The 9642-nt window shown below is 39.8% G+C and overlaps 1 long non-coding RNA gene across 1 annotated transcript in view; it reads left to right on the top strand.

Moving 5' to 3' along the window:
• The window catches only part of LOC124084745 (uncharacterized), a 42253-nt gene extending 32845 nt beyond the window's left edge, over window positions 1-9408 (top strand). The window contains exon 5 of the long non-coding RNA XR_006849202.2: window positions 9147-9408. This is a non-coding gene — a long non-coding RNA (uncharacterized LOC124084745). The remainder of the gene's footprint in view (window positions 1-9146) is intronic.
• Window positions 9409-9642: the final 234 nt, after the last annotated feature.

Genomic DNA, 9642 nt, shown 5'->3' on the forward strand with positions numbered 1-9642 from the left:
TCTATTTTCTTTGGTTTTCCCTAGAGATTTCTTCTTAAATAAGGTCTGTGACATGCAACTCTTTTCACTTATTCCCTTGCTACCACACTGCAGCACTACTGATAGGAAAGAAAGGGCAAGAAGAAGGAAAGTATTTTATAATCTAAAAGTGAGATCTCAATCTTTTTACGTTTTTAATTATTGATTATGGTTGTACACACGGGTTCATTTTGACATGATCATAAATGCATATAGCACAACTTGCTTATTCTCCATCCCCAGGTCTTTCCTTTGTCCTCCCCTCCTTCCTACCAGGGGAGGAAGACTATCACATGCATGTCTCCTCCCTTTACTCTGTTGATCTTCCTTCTGCTTGTCTTTATTTTGTTTTTCTTTTTCTGATTGATGAACTCTATTTATACATAAAAGTGAAATTCATTGTGCTGTATTCATGCATGTATGTCACATAATCTGTACAATTTCATTCATATTCTCTGCTTCCCCTCCCCTTCTCCTTTCCCTCCTCTTCCCCAGTGTATTACATGAAAGTTTGTCCTGTGACCTCACTTCTCTGAGGGCTCTAGGAAGCCTTGCTGATTATGTTTGGTTTTTTTCAAAATTTTTTTTTGTTTTTGTCAGGACAAGAATAAAAACTTTGAGCCTCTTTACATGCTCAACTAAAAAGTTGAAATCTTATAATAATACAAATAGAAAAAATAATCAATATTTTTGTGTCATTTTCAATCAGGAATCTAACCTATTTCTCGTTTCTGAAGAATAAATATTTTTCAAGATAATGACCACTTATAATTTTTCTGTCTCGTACAGGCAGAGAGAATTGAGGTCAACAAGCCCAGTGATGTCTGTGGCCCATGATCTAAAGGGGCAGAAGCCACCCCAGTCAGAAAGTAGATGAAATGAAGCTTCATAAAAGAAGTTTCAATTTAATTTTAACAGAAAAGCAAATAGAGCGTTTTAAAACCATGCTTATTAGATAAAGTCCCTCAGTTGGTCTACTTGGGGGTTAGTTGAGGAAGTTACTGGGTTCATTTGCTCAACCTTAAGACTTCGGTTTCTCCATCTATGAGTCAAGGGTTGGGGACATTGAGGCGGATGATTGACATGTAGTATACCTCTGGGAACTACAGGGTGTTGAGGTCTCCTTGGGCATCAAGGAGGCCCAGAGTCTTCCACCAGTGCAGCAGCTCCTTTTACAGTGAGTTGAACTGGGAGCCTTCAACATACACCGTCACTTGAACAGAAGTCTCTGTGTCGCCTAAATTTAAACATTTATTACTCTAGGTGATCACTCAAGGCTGCTTTGGTTCTAAATTTCTGTAAAATTCATACAATCTTATGAGGAAGATCAAATTATTTGGAAAAAAAAGAGAGAAAAATACCATCTACTTTAAAATTTTGGACTTGGGTTCCCTTTATGGCCAAGACTGCCCGAGTCGGGCAAATCCTGGAACATTTTCCTCAACCCACTTTCCATTGGATTGGTTGCTTTACCTGGATTTATTCATTTGGATGAACCACAAACCCTCTGAGACCTGTCTCAGAAAATTGGGAGTCACTCAGATATCTGGTCCCAAGTAGACAGTAGAATAGTAGAATCTGTTCCTGCTCCACCTTAGGGCCTTTGAGAGTTTAGATATTCAAAAAATTGTTGGAGAAAAAAAATCTCTGCTATATACTGATACACCTGGGTAAATAGTGTGTAATTCATAAAATACTAGCTATACTTACAATAAATACTGAGTGTGGTTTAGAAATATTTACAAAATTTATTTTATTATAAATATGAAAATGAAATGTGTTATTTACTAAAGAGGAAATTTTTTGTCAAGGATTTATTCTGTTCAAATGTACATTCCTTTCTGCCTGGAAAAAAAAAAGATGCATGTTCATCATGTTCATTGAATAAACTTTACAGTGTTGGTTTCAATGAAATATTTTTCTGAATTGTGTGGGCAAATCAATGTTTGTAGAAACATAATAACTATCACATGCAAGTCGTTTGAAAAGCAAAAATGACTGGCAGAATTTGTGGCTTTAATGTGACACGACTGAGAAAGGGCCAAAGTGAGGGTCCGAGGTTTCCATCTTCTCTTCCTTGCCATGAGAGCCCCTTGGAGCAGGCCAGTTCATCTCCTGTGGCATCCTTATCTATGAAGCAGAAAGCTTGTATTTGATCTCCAGTTGGCGTCCAGTTCACAATTATATGTGACAAGGTGACCCACTTGAGAGCAGAGACCTTACCTGTTTATTTTTGGGTTTTCAAATTTTTTTGAATACAGATGTTATTACAATGTCACAATTAAAAGATATATTTCAGCATATTTAAAAATTTAAACAACATAAAATTTAATAACTAATACAACAATTTTCACATGAAAATAATCATCTCCACCATAAAATTCTGAGGCCCCGTGTAAAAGTACAGCTACGGCTGTGCCTAGGAATATTCAGATATAAACTAAAATTCAACAATCATAGTTTTAAAAAATGAGAAGTGCATAACACAAATGACAGGGATCATGAGGATTTACCTTTCAAAATTATTAAAATTTGATATCAAAATTATTGAAACACTATTGTACATGTAGTTGTAAATGTGAGATTAATTTTTTGAATTGCATCTTCCACATTCTCCCTTTTTTAAAAGAAATATCATATTAGCATATTTCCCTTCATTTATCAGAGACTGTTTCCTAGATACTGAAGAAATTGAAAACATTTTAATAATAGCCAAAGTGATTTTCCATTTTAATCCTTTTCCAGGAGAGCCAGGGAATCCGTTATTGCTTTAATGCCAGGCCTCTTGACTCTGGCTGTGAGGAGGGTTGGTGTTTGCTGTGGTCTCCTGTCCACTGGGAGGTGGTCACTGACACTGTGGATCAGCTGGTGGTATCCAGAGAGGATTGCAATGCAGAACAAATGCAGGTTGAATACATGCCCTCGGCGGGTCCAGCCAGCTCTGCTGCCACTAACAATTACAAAGGACAAGAGCACAGACACTTGAGCAGCCGGAAAGCTTGACCCGAGCATGGCAGCTCATTTGGCACCACACTTATTCAATACAGTACTGCCCTGTAATTTCCCCTCCATTGTTATCTGTGTGCGTTTACACAGTCTCACCTTCATTATGTCCCTCGTTGCCAGCATTGGCTGTTTGTCACATCTATTGATTGCTCTAAAAGTGCAATTTACATGAATTGCTGGCGACTGTCCTCAGAAAATCCTATCTCCCTCTGAAGGGTTCGAGGCCGGCTCCCAGGACCAGTAGCCATCTCTGGATGTCCAGTGGAAACCAAGGAGACCTTAAACAGCCCAATTCACCACAGGTCCACAGCCAGCCTGCTCCTGGACCCATGAATGTCAAGGTGCTATGACCACAGGATGCCACTTAGGACCTCCAAACTTCACCAAAGCTATGAACTATGCAGTGGAAAATTGTTTCCCTTGATAACATTATGCCAGAAGCTGTCACAGGAAAGTATATCAAAATACAATAGGCTGTAGGTGACATGTCCCTGATCTTTGTGTAGCAGCAGAGTAAGCACCGAGGGACTCAGGTTTTCCTAGAGAGTGCCAATGAATAGGATATTTCATATAACTAACCTTTTTGATGCTCATGACACTAAGAGATAAATACATATGGCTGATGAGGAGAATTTGGCAAACACCGCATAGCCAATAGGTGACAACTGAGATTTAAACTCAACTGCTTGGCTGTTGCCCACGCTGTCTGTACACCATACACATCTTTGTGGACAAATCTCAGTGGAAACCCTCTCTGTTTCATCAGCTTAAAGATTCCATCATACTTGGTCGTGTTTCATGGAATGTTCTAGAACAATCTCTCTTTTCTTCCTGCATCCTATATCAACTGTGACTATCTATCTCATAACATTGTTCAGATCTCTGAACAGTTTTGTAATATGGGGAAAGATCTTAGAAAAATGAGACATGAACTAATTAAGTATTCATATTCTCTTGTCCCACCTTATTCTGGTCCAAAAAATTTATCTAGGGAAGGGGAAAGGTGTTCAATCACTTAATATCAATAGCATACATAAAAAGAATCCAGCCATTGAAGGAATGTGGCTGAAAAATCCCCTAGGTACACAATGGATATGAAAATTGAAGTTCCAATGGGCTGGTCAGAAGGAATGACAGGTCACTGAGTGTTTCTGTTATTAGATAGCAAGCATGGTCCATCATTCAGCTCACACCACCCTCCATCTAACCCTTGGAGGGGTGCTAATGTTCTTTTTCTCTACCAATGAGGACAGTGGAGCCACAGACCACAGGGCTGGGAATCTACCCAGCTCTATTCTCTCTAAGCTGCAAGTTCTTGCCACCATCTTTCTTGGGTCTGGTAGGAAGGAGCCAGTGCCAATGGACCTGCAGGTAAATTGAGATATCAGTTGGTTTGGGTTATTTTCTTATCCCTGCACTCAGATTTCTATTGTTCTAATACCTTTCTAATCCTAACTAGTTTGATCTTCACCCAGACACTCACAGGAGAAACCATTTCCCAGGGCACAGGAGACAAGCAAGCCAAGAGTCAGAGGGTCCGGGATCTTTAGTGGGAACCGACCGTGGTGGGATTTTGAAGTCATGGATTGACATATAATTAATTTAGATGAGCATTGAAATGTGAAAAGAAAGCCTGGGAATAGATTCCTGACACGCTGAAATGTAGAAGGATAACTTCATTCTCAGAAAAGGTGAGAGAAACCCCAACACTCCAATAAAATCATAAAGCTGATGGGGTCAGGATCATGGTCCACACTTGCCAGAACTAAGCTAAGAAAGGCTTCACCAGAAGAAGCTTGTTGCTTTCACTCTCAAACTAGAGGGAGAAGACTGTGGAGCTACACACTGTGGCTGCCGGGGTTGGTGTTCATTTCTGTCCTCTCCCCTATGCAGGAGGCTCTCCCAAGAGCGTTTCCTCGCTCCATCTTCTCTTAGATTTCCCTATTTCTTCTGCAGTTGTGGTGGTGATGTTCTGGGAGGTGTTTTGTTTTTCACACAATCGTGTGGACTGTGGGTTATTTTCCTAATACACAGTAGTGCTAAGAGCATGGATTGCTCTGTATAGATCCATGGTTTGGATTAATAAGAGAATAAGCCTGTGTTTCATGGAATGTAGATATATGGCCTATGATCTGAAATTGACACCTGTGAGCAAAGCCACCTTCTGAGGAGGGCAACTCTGTGACAGACTTTACGCCACACCTCGTGATAATGTGTTAGGTTACCTGTCATGAGATCTGCATCCGCTCAGGTAAGGGAAAGTATTACCTGAGAAATACTTCCCACCCCTGCTGTGATGGTCAGCTCTACCCACATGCAGGGTCAGGAAGACCAGACAAGGGAAGGCTCCTGTGAAGGAAGTCCTTTCATTGGCCCCCTGGGAACTCAGTCTGGCACAGGTCCCAAGGGAGACCCGGAGGCTGTCTGGAAAGCAAGGACCTAGAGTCACCCAGCTCCCCAGTGCTCGTCTCTCCTCAGAACCCAGCATCACCCCCTGCCTACATTCCTCCTAGTGTTCCCCCAGCTGTCCTTTCTCTCCTGTGACCCCATGTATGGAGGGATAACACAGGGATTTTGAAATCAGTGCCACAAGTCGTTAAAAGATGGTGGTTCAAGCCATTTAAACACCATGATAAGCAGCTGTTCATTCACTTCTCTGCACTTGATCATCTCAGGCTATTCGAAGAAGAAAGGGTAGATCACATATTAGAGTTTCATAATACACACACAGCCTGTGTCTCTGATAGTGGGAGAATCAAAACCATCAGAAGAGGAAGTGAAGTGTTTAGACTTTAAACATCAGAGTAGAAAACTGAAATAAACCCATTACATCAGCCTATACCAGCTTAAATAACAGAAATGTATTCCTGACAAGCTCCCATCCCTTCCTTTCAATTTATTACATTGATTAACATCCCAAGCCATTAATTCCATCTGTGTTTTGTTTCCTTCCTTTCTTCGTGCTGTCACACAGCACTCTGGGGATATGACATCGTTCGTTTTGAAAATCACTGATTTCCAAGGAAAGATTTGGAAAGTATGGGGGGGGGGAATTAACTCTTTGAACTGTATTCATTTAAGACTCAAAGGAACATCTAGGGTAGGCTGTGCATTAATGTGGCTTTAAATAATGGTAATTCTTTATGATTCAATAAAATGTTAAGGTTTCACATTTCAGAAACTAGCAACCAAGGGCATTTTAAATGTAAATGTAAGTAATTGAATCCATCTAGAATGTTGAGAAGGATTATTTCATGCCATTACTTCTCATATCCTGCACAAATATTTAGTAGTAAAATACCATACTTTACTCTATCAAAAGGTCACAGTTATCGTAAAACACTGATTCTGCACATTGTCTCTGTAGCTGGCAGAACCAACTCAAGATGACCTGAGTCTGTAGCAAGAAACAGAATCAGGTGGTACAATTCACCTTTCCCAAGGATTCAAGGTCACCTACAGTTGTAATAGATGGGTCTGGAGCCCATGGACCCATGCAATGGAGGGCTGTCCACCCACAGCTTCTTTGTATTTCAAAGATTGTCTTGATTTTAATGCTTTTTCTTAATTGAAGATAAGCCAGCTATTAAAATCAGAGCCATGTCTTATGTGGCTTTGGCATTTCAGGGTCCATTCACAAAGACCTTTGTGTGCCTACTCGCTCTTATTTGATGTTTGTAGCAATTCTATGCTGTTCTCTTCCCTCATTGTACAAGTGAAGTTCAGGAAAGTCCAATGTGTTTAACAAACTGTAAGATATAGGACTGACAGAACGTGCATTTGAAATCTGTCTGAATTTGTGATTATAAATGTATTTGTGTCTTCCAAATACTGTCCTTTTAAATATTAGCACAGCATTCAAGTAAGTTCTCTCTCGGGGATGGAAAGTATACATAGGGAAATTAAAATCAGTGTAATGTTCACCCATAAAATCCCTGCATGCCCAAATTACTTTACACAGGATCTCCTTTATCTTGTTGTTGTGTGGCCTTGATCAGCATCTGTAGAACTCTGAAAAACACATTTTGCAAATCTCATCCACACTGTGCTCACTCTGGAAATTGCTAAGTATACATTTGGTGTTCTCCAACCATAGGCGTGCCTCAGGAAAAAAAAATAGGAGAACAAAGGGAAAAATAATTTTAGTGAGAGCATTGCAAAGAGCATTTTCACATTTGAGAGTCTTCTCTGCTCCCCAGGACCTCTCAATTGTCCCACCCTGCTCACCAGCCTTCTTCCATACCCTTCCATGAGAATGTGAATGAGAATGCATTTGATATTGTAGATATTATCTCAAGATACCATTTTGCAATACTTCAGGTCTCATATCCAAGTTCTTTGATGTGAGTTATTTAAATTTAAAAACAATGGCTGAAGATGAAAGAGTAAAAAAGCTCTCTTATACTATTACTTTATTTGTAAAAAGTAATAACTTAATGTCATATGTGATGATACAGTGAATCAGCAAACACGAATATCTTCAGGGACACTTTTGCTGTGCTATTTCCCATCTAGTAAAGTGATTTGATGGGTGCAGGAAATATTAACCAAAATTCTGATTCTAAATAAATGGTGTTTATGTCAGTCAGTGTTATTGTTTGCTTTCAGGAATCAAAAAGAAACCAAGTTAGCCATACATGTAAACTGGCCTTTTTGAAATGCAGATTTTATAATGAATTAAGTACTGAAGTCATTGTGAGTTATATGAGCCACTAGGACTCTACAGAATAAGTACATAGTTTTGGACAAATCAAGGAGTCCAAATGAAAGCCCTCTAGAAAAGGAATACAATTGGAATTAGGGTTAAAATGTTCATTCAGTCTAGGTGGATATGCCCCTTGGTGTGTGGACCTCAGGTCTCTCTTTTGCAGAAATAAAAGTTCAGGTGACTCTATGGAGTTTATAGAATTTCTTGTAAGTATTCTTTTTGGACTACATTGGAGCCTTCTACTCAAGTATGGTTCTGCCACCATCTTTCAATGCACCATGAGTTTAGACTTAAGCACTCAGAGCTTGGGTGACCTCAGCAGGAAAACAATGGTTAGGGGGGCCATGTTGTAAACACATCTTGAGAAAAGAAAGATAACTCTGTGTGCTTAAGCATTAGAATACAGGTAAGGGATATAGCTATTGTTGCATTCAGTTATGGTGGAAGTCAAAGCCATGTGAATGAATATATATATACACACACACACAATTTCTATATTTTATATAATTTTTAATATATACACATATATAAACTTACTGAAGCACTGGGTTACCATTCAAACTATTTTCCTCTATCTCGTGAAGGCTTGTAGAAACTCATATAATTAGCTAATTTCAGGCTCTATAATAAAAATCTGTGGAGCACAGTGATATGCCTCCCATGCTGTAAAGTCAGAATGGCCTGAGTGTGAATCCTGACTCATCATAGTCCATGTGACTTTTAGGAAGTTACTTAAGTTCTCTGAGCCTCAGTCTTCTCATCTCCAAAATCAGTATCATTTCAGTTCTGCTCTCATAGAAGTTTTGTGGAAATTAAATGAGAATCACTGTCATACTTTGTGATGTACTTGGAGCAGAACAGGCACTGGGGTAAATATTATGAGGTACCCTGGAAAGCACTCATGCCCCAGGCTCAGCGTCTGTGCAGTGGTGAGGGGAATAAAAAACCTGGTCTGGGCTGGTGTGGGATAGAGATTACAGAAACAAGCAAAAGCATCATAGAAAGTTGCTGGACTATTCCAAGGCTGATAAGAACAATGGTGGATATCATGGTGTGCTCCCAACCAGGGAGACCCAACCTGGCTTTGTTGTAAACACTCCTTCCTTGGCACAAATGTGTCACTTGGGTATGATGACAAACTGCAGAGACAGCACTGTCCCTCCAGCCCAGCTGAAGGCTAGTTTCTATCCCTCATCCAGGTTTCCAGCTGCTGGGTTCACACTGGGCTGCAGTTGGCTTTTTGGACAGCCCAGTGGCTCCTTGAAGCCTCACTGCTAGTTCTTTGTTCTGTGGGAAGAACAGGGCCTGAGCTCAAACTAGTCTAGGACATTATCAGCGACATCTCCTGATGGGCAACGGGGTGATATTGGCTTCTGATCCTAATGCCTCGTCCAACTGCTGTTCATCATTTCAGGCTGCCAAGCTGTGCCGAAGTGGTCTAGGGAACATACAAAAAAGCAAAAAGGCTCATCAGAAGCATGGCAGATGATCAACATTGCTCATTCTAAGCCCTGTCTGCAACACCAAAACGAAACCTATTAGGAACCATGGTTGAGTATAAAAATGTGTCCTTGTGAACCACGTCTTTAAAAGCCTCTGCTCCTGGGGTGAGAGATGCACATTTTTGTCACCTTACCCTCACCCTTGTATCATCTCAAGCAATTGCATTATCACAAACATAATAAATAAAATGAAGAAAAAAAACACATATCTCTGTTAAAATAAAACTTGCATAAATTATATGTAAATTAACAAATTTACAAACTTCAAGAAAAGTGAAGATTTGCCAAGACTTTGACCGTAACTAACTTTTAAATCAGGATCTAAACTAAGCATCAAAATACAGGTTTCAGTTTTATTCCCCTTCCCACCAAAATCAGAAGGAAAATATAACTTAACCATTCTGTTTT

This window comes from Marmota monax, unplaced genomic scaffold (genome assembly GCF_021218885.2).
Source record: "Marmota monax isolate L192 unplaced genomic scaffold, Marmota_monax_Labrador192_F-V1.1 WCK01_AAM20220418_F8-fsc00071, whole genome shotgun sequence".
Classification (NCBI taxonomy): Eukaryota; Metazoa; Chordata; class Mammalia; order Rodentia; family Sciuridae; genus Marmota; species Marmota monax.